The sequence below is a fragment of the Fukomys damarensis genome, unplaced genomic scaffold (assembly GCF_012274545.1).
Source record: "Fukomys damarensis isolate Sample0158 unplaced genomic scaffold, DMR_v1.0_HiC HiC_scaffold_10, whole genome shotgun sequence".
In the NCBI taxonomy this organism is placed as follows: Eukaryota; Metazoa; Chordata; class Mammalia; order Rodentia; family Bathyergidae; genus Fukomys; species Fukomys damarensis.
Genome location: NW_022900922.1, coordinates 34,636,418 through 34,653,053, shown reverse-complemented (window position 1 = coordinate 34,653,053; position 16,636 = coordinate 34,636,418). Strand labels below are relative to the sequence as shown.

The following is a 16,636-nucleotide window of genomic DNA, read 5'->3' as shown; positions in this document are numbered from 1 at the left end:
GGGGAGGGAGGAGGAGAGGAGAGGCAGGGATGAAAAGAGAATGAAGCTGTGTTTCGCACAGTCCCAACTCTGTGAGTATAATCATTACGTACTGCAGGCACGTCCAATAAAGTGTCTCACACTGCTTTATCCCAGTGGATATTTCAAAGTATAAAATGTGAGGCTATAATTTGGTGGTAGAGCAAGCAGTTGCCTAGCAAATGTGAGGCCTTGGGTTCCACACTTAGCACTAGAACCAAGCAACAAAACAAATTTCCCAAGAGAAAATGAACGAACAGAACTACTTCCGGCCTCTGAGAATATGAGAGAAACCGCAGGGCCAGAGATGTGTGGGGCTCTGGTTGGAGGAGGAGAAAGGTGGACTCTGTATATCCATGATGATCCTCTCAGCTCCGGAAATGGAGAAGAGCAGTCAGAGCATCACACCTGTGCACCTGGCCCGTGTCCCGAGTACTGGTGGGTGTGGGTAATCCTAGCATTCTGAGAGGCTGAGGCAGGAGGATTAAGTTCAAGCCTAGCTTGGGCAACTTAGTGACTTGCTGAGATCCCACCTCAAAATAAGGTAATATAAAATAATAAAGGATCAGGGATGCAGGTCAGGGTGAAGGCCCAGGGTTCATTCCCCAATACTGGAAAAAGGAAAGGGTTTCCCAGCACTCAAGCATCAGTACTGTCAGCTTGAAAGGTCTAGAGAACAGCTGTGCTTGGCTGAGGGTTTTGCCTCAGAGGAGGCTTCTGCAGGCATCCGTCACATGCTAGCTGTTGACTCCCATCGTGACCTCTGGGTCTGTGCATGCTGCATCCCACCCACCCTAGCACAGGCCCTGCAGGTGGGCTATTCACTGTGTAGACACGCTGTGCACACCACCGTCCAGAGCTCTAGAATCCCGCTGGGCCTGAGTATGGGAACACCCAATACAAGGCTCTGCCTGACACAGCTATGTGAGGACCAAGGCTCTTGGTTTCTGCCCCAGAATTTTCTTCATCTCTTTCTGCAGATCCCCAGTGCACAGTTACTTTTATCTGAGTGATAAAAATGAGCTCTGCATCAGCGAGCATGTTCAAACCCATTCATGTGGTTGTAATCCACAGCCAAACAACCCACTGTCCCAGTGCTGCCAAACAAGTTGTTTGCTCTGCCAGGGCCTCTGGGGGCACCTCCCAGGGCTCTTATCCTGCTCTAAGCTTTCAGGGAGAGCTCTGAAGGCTAGGTTTCCAGGTAGCAGCTTGAGCTCAGTCTAAGTCACACAGCACCCAGGAGCACTGTTCTGTGTGACTGTCAACGACTACTTACATGATCCGTGCAGAATAGCATGCCAGGTCCACACCCCCAGGGCTGGGTGACTCTGCCCTGTGACTGCCAGCTGAAGGGAAGATCACACGTCCTCCATCCCTGCGTCCACTCCTGGCTGTCCTAACGCTGCAGCTGCCAGGGTGGACTGCTCAGAGTAACAGGCATGGGGCCTACTAGGAACTTCATTAGTCTCACGGGTACAAAAGCTTGGTCCTAACGTGAGAAGGTGCACCGCCGAGGAGGATGGACACACAGGCCATCTGTTCTGAACGCACCATTTAAGACACACATTGCAGTCTACAGGTGCCATAGGCACCTGCAGGTGAGCGGGAAAGGTGTGCTGAATTCATGTGTCTGGGAACTACAGCGAGGGTGACACTCACCTCCACTACTGGACCTGCAATACTGATCCTGATCAAGCCCTAACACGGGAATCCTGAGTCCAGTTAACACTACACATCAAGAGAAATGACAATGCGCCATGGTCCCTTGTAAATTCCGGGAAATCAAGCAAATTACTCCCTGTGCCCTTCTCCATGTTTGGAGGGAATGTGTCTCCAGGTAAGAGCACACAGATATCCTGCTACCCAGCCGTAAGTCACCCTAACTCACCGTCCATTCTTCCGCCCACAGCCTCACCCAAGCCCCTTCCCTGGAGCCTCTTTATTATCTGTGACTCCAGGAGTGGCTCTTGGAACCGGCTCAACACTGAAACGCCCCAAGAACCTCAGGAACATGCAGGCTATCTTGTCAGCCCTGTTTCACAGAGCCAGGATCTGCAGGCTAGAAGCACTGATGGCTGTTTGCAAACACTCCACTCTCCAGTGGACGCTGACCAGCAGCCAGATGGGGGCCCCAGGGCAGTTCTGAGACCTCACTGGGGGGTGGGGATGGCTCAGGAGTCCGGGCTTCCCACACTTCACCTTGGTGGTGTAGCTACTTGCCTGGTACCTTTGTGTGACCCTGGGCCCAGGTTAAGTCACAGGCATACTCTGCAACCCTCTGCCCTGACCTTCCCGCTGCACCCACATCTTACCTGGGCCTCACCCTTGCCTTACCAAGAGGGTCTTTGGCTCCAGATGGGACCCTTCTTATGAGCTGCCTCTTCTGCAGGAAGTGAACACGCACTAATGCCATGGGTTTATTGGTGTGGAAAGAGGGAGACAATGGTTTATTGACGAGGCTGAGAACCAAAGTCTGCACGTGCACTGTACACAGGAGGAGGGAGGAGTAATGGGGCGGGCTGGGGTGGAGAGGAGACACAGCAACACAGCCGCCCCAGCTCCACCCTGACACCCTAACTGACGAGGGCAGCCATCCTTGCACCCCAAGGCTGAAGCAGGATGAAACAGGACTCAGTCTCTCAGCTCCTGCAAGGCAAGCAGGCCGAGAGCTATTTCGGGAGCCCCCCGCCCGTGCAGGAAGCTGCCGCAGGTGGCCTGCATCCTTCACTGGTGCCCAGGCCCTGGCTCCTAAGTCCTGGGCTTCTCTTGATTCTCAATAACCAGCTTGTCTGTTGAATACAGTTGGCTGAGATGGACCTGAGGGAGAAGAGAAGACAGTGAGGACCCGTGGAATCCATCAGTTGTAGGAGCAGGAGAGTGCAGGTGGCACTAAAATGCAAGTCCTGTCCCCACAGGGTGGCCCCCTGTTCCTTGCATGACCCACAGCTGTCCCTGCTCTCTGAGGCAGCGGAGGCAGAAATCTCCACACCAAAAGCCATGTCCTTTCTTCAGAACTGCTTCTCCTGCCAGGGATGGCTTTCAGCAGAAAGCAAATGCTTCTAAAATGAGGCAGGAAAGGAACTGCACTGAGGGCAACCCAAACAACGCTCAGCTGCTGTCTCTGAGCGGCAGGGCAGCAGGCTCCGCACCTCCTGCCTCTGCATCCCTCTCAGCTAAGCATCTTGGCTTCACTGTCTCTGATGGATGTTGAACCCACAACCCAAGGCCACAGCCCCCACTTTGGAACAGAGAGTCTTTGTCACAGCTTCTCTTTCAAGGCACTTTGGAAATTGGGCTGGATTTCAGAGCAGTTGGCTGCCCTCTTTGAGCAGTCCCGGGCAAGTAATTGCTCTTGGAAAGGGCAAATGAGAGAAAATCCCTAAAGGCCAGCGCCGCCACCCAGAGTGGCTCAGGGACAGCCTGGTTCCCTGTGCGTGTGCTCAGCCTGCTGCCACCCCTCCATCCAGGCGCCCTGTGGATGTCACCTGAAGACAGACTGAAGCGGTAGAGAAAGGCAATCCGGGGAGTGAGTGATCACTCAGGTGCTTGTAATTGTGAATGAATTTGCTAATTGAGAAAGAAGTGCTGTTCACCAGTGGGAATAAGTATGCCAGCACAATTCCCCGCCGAAACCCCACTGCAGTGGAGCTGACTCCAGGGATGCTGTGGAGAGCAAGGCCAGAAACCGTCCTGAGGGCTGGGCTTCGGGGCACCGGGTTTCTTTGTGTTTTCTCTTTAGTCATTCATCCATCTGGGTTTATAAGGGATCCTAATACCACCCTGATTGCAGGTAGGGACTGCGTAGGGTTTCCTTTCTTTAACTTAAGTTAGCTGCTGGGTGAGCTGAAACCAGGCGGCCCGACAAGAGGGGAGACCACAACATGGGCTTACACCCCCCCATGTGGCTTATATGGCTGGATTTTCACTTACAAACGTCAACAGACCTAGGGGCCCCGCTATCAAATACTTTTGAGAAAGGAAAGGATAAAATAGTGGTTCTTTAAGCAGAAACCTAAGAATTCATTTTTGGAGAGATGTCCCCACATTCAAAGGAGGTTAAATAGCAGTTACTCTGAGATGTGCGAGGAAGAACTCTCAACAGAGCTGTTCCGACATGGAATGGGGCTGTGCGGGCAGCAATGAATTTGTCTGGTGAGCAGCAGGAAGTGAGAATGGAGAAGGAACTGACGTGCTAGACGGGGTTGGATCTGCTGGCTGCTTCTGTGCTAAGGGTGCTGGCTGTCTCCAGGGTCACAGTGGGCAGTGGGAGCCGGGTGATCTGTGTGTTCTTCTCATACCGAAAGGACCGAGCCTCAGGAACACCCGGGCGTGGGTCAGGACCCTTGGGCTGCAGCCCTGGCTCTGTCACTCCCCATGTCCTTCCTTGGTCTTGGCACCCTCTTTTGCTGGAACTCCTAATTCTCCACTGCCTTTGGTGCTCCAGCAGTCACTGGACTCAAGTTGGCAGCTGGCAGGAGGTGAATGCTGTTAACTTCACTGAAAGGCTATTTTCCTAACAGTATCGTGATATTTCATTGTGAACATGTAAGGAATTTAATCATTCTTACTCAAAGATCATCTACAGTTTCCACTTAATGCTGGGGTTACCATTTATACATAGATCTTAGCACATGTGACGTTAGCTTGATATTCTGAAAACTCTAGAAGTGGAATTACTAGGTAAACAGGTGTGACTACTGGCTCCTAATAGATGTTGTGAAGTCCCTGCCTGTGGGGCTTGCTCATTCGTCCCCTGGATGCTCCCTCTGGTGGCTGATCAGAGGCCTGGGGATGCTGAGGCCCCTCTGCGCAGCGGGAACAGGAATGCAGGACTGGCCTGCCCTGTGGCGCCTGCCGTGGTGCTCATAAGAGCCTTCAGCTGACAGTGGACCCGACTTTTCCTCTCCAGGCTCAGGGCTGAGACGACAGTGGGAGCAGTGCAGGGGCATCTTCAGAATGTAGGATGGGGTGGGGAGCAACCCAGAGCCATGCTCTAGGAGACATGGCAGAAAACAGCTTACAGTGCAGTGCACTCTCACTGAAGTATGAATTCGATTATAAAATTTTTTTGCTGGTGCTGGGGATTGAACTTGGGGCTCTCACAGGTTAGGCACCAAGTATTCTACCACCATGGAGTTACACTTCTTGATTTTAAAATAAATGATTTGGACAACATTACTGGGTTTAGAGGAATGCTTTTTCCATCTAGGAGCCTTGGCGCACGATTCCATTTTCCCTGTCTGAGGCTGCCCGCCCTCCTCCTCCAGGAGACTGGGAGGCTCTGGCTCCTGTCTTTGGCCAGGATGCTCTCCCGAGAAGCAGCTTCCTGGTGCTCAGCAGGAAGGGCTCTCTATCCTGGCACAGTTATGGCACAGAGGGGCCCTGTCCTGGGGCAGGCGGCGAGCCTGCTCGATCCTTGCCTGAGAGCCGATGACAGGGGAGGAGGGGACCGTGTGTGTGTGGTGTCAGCTGCTGATAGGGTCGCCAGGGGGCAGGGACTCAGGAAGAAGTCTCGGCCACATGGTGACGCTTTGGTCAAAATGCCGAATCTTTATGACTCTCACCCAGTGACACTGTAGCTATTTGAGTCTGTAAATATTTTCATTACATTCCTGCAGTGATGAAACTTTTTAATGACATTTCTCAGGGTAGACTTATCCCCATGATTCAGCTACACGCAACTGCCTGGCAGCTACAAATGTCGGTCCCTGGTACTCTGTGGTTCTAAGGCTCCACGCTCACTACTCCCAGATCTGTCGGCAACTGCAGATGCCTCAGTGGGAATACGGAACCGAGGGTGAGCTGACACAGACAATACCGCCGCAAGAGTGTTCACTGTTAAGCAGAACCGAATCATTTAGTTGGCTGTGCACAGGTTTTAAGGCATAATCCAGGGCCATCACAGACTTGTGCAGAACAATTACAGAAGTGCTAGGGGAAACACCAAGGAAGAAACGCCGTGGGGACTGGATCAGAGGCGCACTTACGTGGCTGTAAATGAGGGCTCCATGCAGCAGGAGGCCGTTGGGATTGAAGCTGGCATTGAGATGTTGGGGAGAGGCCCGGTCAGTGGAAGGGAGCCGGGCAATGAACATTGTCACCTCCCAGGAGCCCAGAATGACCCACAAGGCTGCAGCAGACTCACAGCAGGTCTGTGTGGATCAGATAACGATGGCAGGCAGGAAGCAAATCCACCAAGTGCACCGGTTACTTCCCGGGACCCCCAGTAGGAAAGGTCTTCGTGCTGCTGGGAGGCTGAGGCAGCAGGATCATAGTTCAAGTTCTGCCTGGGCAATTTAGTAAAACCCTGTCTCAAAATAATAATGATGAAAATGACAAGAAAATGGCTGGGGATATAGCTTGGTACACAGTAATGAGTAATGGGTTTAATCCTCAGTACTTCCCACCCCATGAAAGCCTGGGGCCTCAGACCCCGAATGTAGGTAGGCTCACAGGCCCCATACCTGTAGGTGTAGGTGCTGAGTCCGTCATGATTAACTCCACTGTGGAGAGACCATGACCAGGCTTTGAGGCCAGACTTTCTGGGCTAGATGTGAGCACTGTGCAATCAGCTCTGTCCTCATCTCTGCCTGGGGACCCGATCTCCTGCCCAGGGAGGGCCAGGCGCCTCCAGGTGGCAGAGTGGCCTGGTGTGAGGAGGTGCAGGAGGGGTGGGGACCCCTGGCTCTGCTGGAAAAGCTGGGGTGTGGACTGTTGCTGCACTCTTCCCCCGGGGGCTGACAGACACCCAGGCAGGGACAGTGCCAAGTCCTGCTGCTGGCCTTGTGATACTTTCATCACCATCCATAAAAGTAACAGTGATGTTTAATGAGCATTTATATGTACCTAATACATACTGTTCTAAGTGCTTAAGCATTTCTGCTAGACTCACATTAACTATGAGGAAGGTACTACTATTATTAATTTATGGGCCTGCACAAGCAAACTGTATTTTGCTTTAATGTCCATTTTTGGTCAAGCATCTCAATGAATAACACCGGAAATATGAGAAAAGACAGCAGCAGCAGCAGCAGCAGCAGCAGCAGCAGCAGCAATAAAACACCCAGAGGGAACCTTAATAAGAAACCCAGGTGAGCTCACAGACATCTGTATGAAGGAAAGGAAATAGAAACCTCATTCACAGAGAGGCTGACTCACACAAAATGTCAGTATCTGCAAGTGTTTTGCCACTAGTTACATCCTCAGCCCTCAATTTACTTTTAATGCATTAATAGATAAGAGCCCAACAGAACTTTTTGAAATACTTGACAAAATGACTTTAAAAAACCAAGAATAAGAAAATTTTGCCAGGGATTTATCTCAGTGGTTCTGCTGCCTGCTTTGAAAGCACAAGGTCCTGAGTTTGATCCCTGGTACAAAAAAGAAAAAAATAACAAAACAAAACCAACCAACCAGGACAAAGAATAAGAAAAATTTGAAAAGGAAAATCTTAAAAAGCATCTTTGAGATATAACTGTAATCCAGAATGCCTTTTTGGTCCAAGGAGAGGGAAATTAACAGAACAGAGAGGTTTAAACACACCTTGTTGTACAAGTCTCTTGATCTTTAATATAGTATATTCTGTTCCCATGATATATTTGTGCTTATTTAGGAGAAAAACATTTAATAAAATAATGCTGATTCTCTAAGGTGATGCATTGTGTTTATCCCTCGCCTCTGTGTGCCTTCTGTTCTCAGAAGCACTTTTTAAAATATCTTCTTGCTTTCCTAGATAGCGACACTTGATAAGGGCTCTGAAGGCTAAAATAAGAATGATGATGTAATGAACCCCACCCATGAGTTTTCCAGGTTTCAGCTGTGGCCTCTTCTCAGAGCACATGCTCCGCTGCTCACTTCCAGGAGGGGAGCGGTCTGTGCCTTCCTTGGCTGGTGACCCTGGGGGGCTGGCTTTTCGGCTGTCTGCTGTTCACACAGCCATTTTCCTGTCAAGGTCCCAACACTGAGAGCCACCCTCGTGGGCCATCCCTAGCAACAAAACCTTGTTTTTCAAATAGATCTTAAAAATCACATTTAAACTTCCTAATTTCCTAGTGAAGCAAAAGGAACTAGGCATGCATGAAATGATAAATATTTTTCCAATCTTTTCTGTACAGCAAGAGGTGTTATGAAAGAAATGTGGCTATAGATCTCATGGCGTTCCTTTAGAAACAGCTCTTGGACCATGTGATCTTTTCTTCGTAGAACCCTTGGTTTTTTTCTTCGTGGAATCAGCCTTTTCAAAATATTAACATATAGGATTACTGGTTTTAATTTTGCCATCATCATTGCATGCAACAAAAGACTATTTAAGGGATCAAGATGGATCCCTGACAATCCATTCACCAATTACAAGCACTAGCAGAGAAAGCCATTCCAGAGCTCAGGCGTGAAGCTTTTTCATTCTCGATCCCTGAATGCACTCCAGTCCCACTCTTCCTTTAAGTCCTGCACTTGAGATGATGAGGATAGGGTGGTGGACTCAGCAGTGCTACTTTAAGGGGGCGGGGCTGAGCGCTTACTTTGTGTAGCTATTATTATCATCATCTTAATGAGTGAACGAGAGGAGAAACCAGGGCTGCTGGTGCACCTGAGGCAGCCCGACGGAACCTGCGTTTGCTCCGCACACTGCTGCTGTCCAAAGCCGATGCCGAGCTCTTGTGGGCAGAAGTAGGGGCTGCATTTCCCCGTCTTCCATACAGGCCTGGTATTTATAGGGACGGGGCAGTGGATGTGTCCACTTGCTGGTCTAGCCTGCTGCAAGGCTGAGGCCCTGCTCTCCCAGCGTCCTCTGCCCATGGCTGGAGCAGGTCAGAGCTGGCCCCCTTGGGAGAATGGACAACAGTGCCAGCCGCCGGTCAGTAGTGCCTGAGCTGCGTGGCAGCATTTCGTAACCAGGGCTCCCGAGACGACAGCACCCAAACACCAGACATGGTGTTGCATGTCAGCTGCTGTCATTTAGTCACCCGGCCCTCTTGGAACCGCCCAGAACCCAGGGCTCACACGTCATGTTCAGAGTAAACCTGGTGTTTCCCCGATGGTGACCACACAGCCCAGGCAAAGTGCCTGAGACAACATCCCACCAGAGGTCATGCTCTTGCCACAGGCAAGGGCCCACGCCCGGCTGTACGTCAGCCCCTGCACTTGGTGCTTTGGGTCACCAGTGCCACCTCAGCAAGGCCAGGGTTCTGGCCCTGCTATAATTAGTGACAGGTGATGCAAACGTCAGTCCCTCTTTCCTGGGCAGTGCGTGCTTGTCCCCTGCTCCCGAGCATCTTCCATCAATCCAGGACACCTTTTTCACGTTCACTACCTCAGACATCATTGCTGGAAGAATCGTACTCAGTGGAGCAGTGAACACTGCTGAGGCCATCAGGGCCACAGCCCCAGAACAGTGACATTCAGTGGTGAAAAGTGTTGGCAGAGGGGCCAGGGACTTAGCTCAGCGGTTCCGCTGCCTGCCTTGTAAGTGCAAAGACCTGAGTTTGATCCCTGGTACCCAAAAAACAAAAAACAAACAAAGAAAAGTGTTGGCAGAGACGGAACCAGAGGTCACCCTTGGATTTTATTTAACTTAAACTCAGGATGGTGAAATGTGCTTATTCTCAGGTCTCTGACAAATTACCTGAAGATGTTTAGTTTTCAGGAAGGAACCAGCTCTCCAAGAGACACAGATGCCCCCTCCCTGGCTGAGTTCCTTCAGCTTGTGGAGCCAGCATTTTCCAGAAGTTTCTCTTGGACGGTCCACACCCAGATGTTTCCTGACTGGATGGCACAGTGGGTGGCAGCTGCCCTACCTCTGGCCTCAGGGTCCAAGAGTTGGGTACATGGAAGAAATGAAGGAAAATGCACCAGTTTCTACCACTTGCACTTTCTCCCCGTCAGAGTCCCGAGCTTCCTATGTCACCAGGCACAGGCCTTGCTCCTCCTTGCCCACGAGGCACTGTCTCCTCCACATGCATCCCTCAGGACTTTAGGACAGGTGTCAGCAGCACCCTCTCCTTTCTCACACCTGCAGGTCAGCACCACACTGGAAATACTGGGGTCAGACATACACAGACACAGCTGATTACCGGCCCGCTCCTGCTCCCCCTCCAACAGCCAGGCTGAAGACAGCCCCAAAATGGTCACCGAGAGAAAAACAACATCATGAGACAGATCACCAGGCATGGCCTTGGAGGGAGCCTCCGGCCTGGCACACATGTCCCCACTCACCCAGCTGTCACAGTGCAGAGCAGGGACATGGGTGCCAGCAGCAACAGGGAAGTGGAGGGCCACAGCCTCTGGTGACATGACTCATGCCTTCTGCGTCCTTTCTCAGACGTCCAAAGACTAGGGTGCAGTAAAACATCTCAGAAAGATCTCCTGGCTGCAGGGCAGGGCAGGGTTCAAATGTAGATCTACTTCCTACCCGTTGTGAACACGGGTCCTCAATCTCCTGGTTTCAAACACATCCCGTTGCTCTTGCCGTTTTCTGAAGCAGTTCTGGAAGTCCTCTTCTGTGAGTGTCTTTAGTTGCACTGTTGTGGTTACCTATAATTAATTCAAAATACCTTTCATGGTCACTTTGACTGTGGAGAAGAGCCAGACGTTGAATGGTGTCAGGTCTGGTGAATATGGTGGACAAAGACATACTTTTCCTTTGGATGGCAGCAGCATTCACTGTATTTTTGATCACACCTCAAAAAGACAACCAGGAAGGACCCATAGAAGGTAGAATAAGTGGGTTCCATCTATAAGTGTGTGCAACGGGGAGTATTTTGAGAGGAATTAATGGCAATGACTTTTCATGTAATACATGTTACAAAGTTAAAACGTTTGCTGTTTGTTTTGATCACACTTTGTACAACACGAATGAACCTTGATGACACTATGCTACATATAACAGACACCAGACGCAACGGTCATGCTGAGTCCATTCAGGCAAACCAAGGGCCAGGATGCAGACAAGTTGGTGCTAGGTGGGCGAGGGGGAGAATGAGGAGCTGCTGCAAGTGGGTGCCGGCTTTCTTTGGGGTGCAAAAAATGTTCTAAAATTGATCCTGGTGCCGTCAAACAACTCTTGTATATTAAAACCTGGCTGTATTTTATGGCTTGTGAATTTCAACAAAGATGCAGCATGGCATGTGCTCAGCATGCGCGAGCCCTGGCTTAAATCGAAGTGGCTGAAAGGTTTTGCTGCGACAGCCTCAATGCCCTGTCTGTGCACTGCTCTGCAGCACACGGCTAGCACTTAAATATGTCGCCCAGCACGTAAACGGACTAGTCCAATCCAAGACGCTGTGTAGGTAGACAGTACGCACAGGCTTTTGAAGATGGGAAAAGAAGAATACCTTAAGTTTTGGTACTGATTATGTGTTGAAAATGTCAATATTTAGATGAGATAACACTAATAGAATTAAATCTGCCTATTTCATGTTAATTAAAAAAATCTATAAAATTTGCCACCAGGTAATTTAAACTTTGTCATCTGCATTACATTTCTAATGAATAGCTCCATCTGATGCCATCCTTTTATATAAATTTTTATTTTTATTTTTAGAGGATTTTAAAATGTGATGAAAACATAAATGATACGTTAAAATTATCATTTTAAACCTTTGATTTTCCTTTTAAAGTAAATACACATTTACTGAAGTTGGAAAGAGCAGTATGGAGAGGTCCTGCCTACCCTTCACCCATTTCCCCAAAGGTACCGTCCTGCAGAATTGCAGAACAGTACTAAACTGGAAGCCGATATCTACACCATCCTTTTAAACTTTTTTGTGGGCCACTGATCAACCCCTGGTGAGGAAGAATCTGAGGATGTAATGGGAAATGGTCTCTTAAAATTGTCGATCCTCTATAAAATAAATATTGCTCCTCTCGGAACAATAAAAACAAGTGGCAATCCAAATGTAGGTTGCTTGCTGTCTGTAAAGACACGTTTCACAGACCCTGCAGTGGTTTCTCATCCTGGGAGCGGCATCTGCTGTGGCTCACACCCTGCACCCTGTGGTCCTGTGGATCCCACTGGGCTCCAGTGCCCATCACCAGGGCCAAAAGGCTGAGCACACTGTACTTGGAAGAAGCCACAGCCTCCACAAAGGATGGGAGCCACCTCCCCACTGTTCTTTTCAGGGAGAGAAACTGTCCCCGAAGCTTCTAGGGGATGCTTTTAACTGACAACCATGAACAAGTGGGTTTAGGAATTTCGCCTCCCTCTTCTTGTCCCTCAGGCCACCACTTTGTGACCGGGTCCTCTGACCCCTTTCCTGTTCTGTTCACAATTCTGATTTCTTGGATGACCATGTCCCTGGATCCTCCTCCATGGCTGCAGGGACAGGCAGGCTGATCTCACCTGGAGGACGAGGCCATATCCGGCATAGATGCCCTGCTTCAGCACTTGCACAGCTGGGCCTCACCTCCCAGAGCCTCGATGAGCCGCTCACATGGCAACTGCTACAGTGTCCCTCAGCTGGGTGACAGAGGCGACCTCCACGTGAGCACCTTCTCAGCAGGTGACCACAGCCTTGCCTACCCTCTGGATGACCAGGGCCAATCTACACATCTCAGGGTCCTTAACTTGGTCCTTCTGCAAAGTCCCTTCTGTCATAAAAGGTCACATTCACAGGTTCAAATCCAAAGCAGCCCCAAAAGGATAAGTTGGAGATCAGGCACTGTGGAGAAAGTGGGGATGGGGCTGGGACAGGCGCAGGGCAGGGGCAGGGTGGGAGGGCAGTGATGCTGCCACAGGCCTTTTTTCAATTTGGGTAAGTACCTAGATTATGCTTTCCTTATAGGTTTTGTTTTGAATGTGGATTAGGCCCCCAGCTCTAACCATACAAATGAATTGATTCTGAAATCTATGAGGATTCTGGGAATATGCTCCTCACCCACTCCACCTCTCTATCCGTGATGCAGGGAGGGGCTTGGGCTGGGATGCGTGTGGCCGGCAGGGACCTGGCTGGCACTGGCCTCATTTCAGTGAGTGCTGCTAGCCAAAGAGGGGCCGCAGAATGGGACCACTGCTTCCTACTGAGGCCAGGATGTCGAGGGGATCTAGGGACAGGGAGTCTGCACTGCTGCCACTGGCATCCACTGTGCTGGGAGCGGGGCACCCTTCACTCTGATCACCTTTGGAACTGCAGCTCCCAGGGCCCTCAGCCAGACCCGAGCCCAGGATGGTTGAGGGAAAACAGTGGAGTGACGGAGGGGAGTCTGGGAGAGGGCAGGGGAAGAACTGCACCAACTCGGCTGCTCATAAACTCCTGCTTCTGGGGGAGGCTGACACACAGCAAGAGCACTCCGGAAGAACAGCTAGGAAATGGTGCAGAAGACGGCTACTGCAGACATGGGAGAGTAGCACGGAATTTCCAAACCACCGAGAGACCAAGGGGCAGGAACAGGTACATAAATGAGTATGATGGTGCTCTCTGCTATTGAGCGGACTAACTGGGGTGGGTAACAAAATTAAAACACCTGAAACAAGTGAGGCAGACCGAAGATAAAGAGATGAGGTAAGCCCCCCACCAGGTGCATCTGGAGGAGAAAATCTCAGTTCCCATCAGATGAGGCAGGTCTGAAAAGCACCAAAATGATGCAGCATTCACAAGCTCACCTGAATTTACACCGTGTAGGACTGCAGCTTAGCGGTTTCAGGGAGCGCACACGGTGGTGTGTGCCATCCAGCCGGGTGTGCACAGACTCTGCTGTCCAGGTGTGTTGTGAGAGCACCCCGGTGTTCCCACAGTAACACAATCAACATGTACAGAGTTCTCTGGACACAGGACTGGAAATAAAGCCTGTGCTACTGGAAGTGACAGGTTATACATGCATCTTCTCCAAAGCTTGTCTATAAAATATTTACAACCAGTAGGTATTAGAAAAGGCAATGAAGGACTTTGCCAAAAGCATTAAACAGTTAACTGGAAGTGTGTAGCTCTAGAGCCTGGGTTTCATCTTCAGCACGGGATGAAACTCAAACCAGGAGATCGTCCAGTCTCTCATATGATACCTGATCTAGTCATGCTCTCTTCTTAGGCTATTTTTAGGATTTGCAAGCTGGCTGCCAGACCTGTGTGTTGCTTTCTCTCTCATAGCAACCCTCACCATGCACCCATTAAAGATGACCTTCTAGAGTAATACTTTTGTAAAAAAAATTTTTTGTAAAAAGAGCAGGACACAAGTATAAGTGGGGCAACAACTGTATTCCTTGGCTTCACAGCTGTACCCCTGACTTCCTGACTTATACCTTTATCTCATGTTCTAATCGATGGTGAGATCTACCAGATTAACCTAAATCAAACTTCCTGGGTCACACCTCCCCCTTGAGGCTTTTAGGGACATGCACACAGCAAAGAAGGAAGTGTGTATTATTTAGTTTCTTACAATTTTTACACCTGTCCTATTCATTACCTATATACTTTATAAATGAGTAAACAGAATCAGAGGGATTTAGTCATTTGCACCATTAGTAAATGAGTTACGGAGCTGAGATAAATCTCCCAGGGCACGGGACTTACAAATCTATGACTTTTGTTTGGTCTAAACACAGTTCCTCTGAAAGTGTATCTGCAATGGAAACCTTACATTTTTTAGAGAGAAAGCTGAGTGTGAGACTTAGAGATCTGGTTTCCAAGTTTGAACTGGGGGAGAAATAGGTGTCTGGAATATTAACAGAGTGACCCTGTGTGAGGAAATCACAAGCCATCATTTCTTGGATCACATAAGCAGAACTTACCTTTGTGATGCTCCATGGGGATGAGCAAGCCCACTTGCCTAGTTTTGTCAAGTTTATTCTGATTTGGCCAGTAAAGAAAGCTGGCGGAAGCAAGGAGAACTAGAACTCCGGTCCATGTTTAACCTGTTAGCAAGTCTGCCGAAGCCACAAAGCCTGTGGCAGCTGTGGCCTCAACCAAGCTCATGGGAAGTGAATCTTGCTATGGAAATGGTGTTTCATTCCTAGGGCAGGTGATTTGCTGCTGTCCTGGATAGAGGTGACAAGGTGACCAGAACGTGCAGCTATCTCCCTGAGGAATAGGCAGTGGTTCATTCGCTTCTTAGTTTTTGTGAGAAGTGGCCAGGATGGAACTGGGGCCTGCATGTGGCAAGATGTATGCACATGTGTGCCAGGAAGCGTGAGGGCCACTTGTCTTGGAGCCCTTTCATGGCGGTGCTACACAGGACACTATGATGTTTACATGGCAGCAAGAAACAGGGGACCCCTCACTCTCACATTAAAAAAAATTAGTATAAGATGATCAGTCATTTCCTTCGCAGGTTTTCTAAAATTTAATTTTCACAAAAGAGCACATTTTGCCTGACTCTGGAGAGCAGATTTCTGATAGTGTCTGTTATCTGCTAGGAGCTGAAAATATGGGGTGCACAGACCCGCACAGGTTGAAACGAGGCACAGCGCTGTCTCTGAGGAAGAGGCCTTGAGGGAAGTGAACCTGACCGGTCTGGCCTCCATCATCAACTCCAAACTCCAGCATCTCTTGGAGGGCCTTAGAAAATTCTGCTGCTTGGGCCACACTCAGTAAGTTATGATATTTCGTCTGGGTTGTCTGAGGTGTTGCTTATAGACCAAAGTTTTTAGCAATTGTGGTAAAACACACAATCACTCATCTACTTTGTGTCTACATTTCCCTACTCTGGACAGTTCATATGGATGGACCATCTAGAAAATAACACGAGGTTTTATGGTATGGACCTTTCTTTGTCCTTTCCTCAAGGCTTCTGGGCTGCTTCTCTTTTTGGGGGTCACTGTAAATAATGCTGCTATGAATATCTGCATACAAATGTGTGTGTGTGTGTGTGTATATATATGTATATATATGTATATATATTTTTTTTAGATAAGGTCTCCCTGTGTAGTTCAGGCTGGCCTCAAACTCATGGCGATCCTCCTGCTTCAGCCTCCCTGGTGCTGGGATTACAGACATGCACCACCATGCTCGGCTATGAGGATTTGTTTGAACACCTGTCTCAATTCTTTTGGGGTGGGACTGCTCATGTAGTAATTCCATGTTTAACTTATTTACAAAGCAACAGGCTGTTTCCCAGTACACCAATCTTTGAAATGCCCATGTGAATGTGTGTCTGGGTGGGGTTGAGAACCAGGCTGGTTAAGATCCAACTATGTTTGCACAGATCGTGAATGACAAAACACAGATGAAGCCAGCAAAGAAATTACAGGAACCAGTAGGGGACGGGGACAATGAGTCTGTGGATGTCTCTCGGAAGAGCCATCAGACAGACCCTGCCCCAAATCCTTCAACATGGGGGCCACAGACGCATACTCTGCATTCCAGGCCCTGGGCACCATCCACAGCACCAACAAGAAACAAAACTACACAACAGAGCCACACACACTGGCAAAAACTATGAGACAAACTGAAACACTTTGATAATACTAAGGAATTTTTTGTTATAATGGGGTGCAGTTATGTTTTTGAAATCTTTTCAGATATGCACGAGCACGAAATGATTCAGATTTCTTCAGAATAACAAAAGAAGGTGCGAGAGGGCACAGAGATGAAAGAACTTAATCATGGCTGTGAACACATGCTGTTAGAAGTGGGGGTGAATATGGAGTGGTCCTTATTTCATTCTATTTTTTTTTTTTTTTTTTTTTTTG

The 16,636-nt window shown here is 49.3% G+C and overlaps 1 long non-coding RNA gene across 1 annotated transcript; it reads right to left on the bottom strand.

The window, feature by feature from the left end:
- Window positions 1–9,644: 9,644 nt before the first annotated feature.
- Window positions 9,645–11,417, bottom strand: LOC117285474. The gene is made up of 3 exons (XR_004516531.1): window positions 10,427–11,417; window positions 10,231–10,347; window positions 9,645–10,054 (listed from the first exon to the last, which is right to left on the bottom strand). It is a non-coding gene; the product is annotated as an uncharacterized LOC117285474 (long non-coding RNA).
- Between the last annotated feature and the right edge of the window lie 5,219 nt (window positions 11,418–16,636).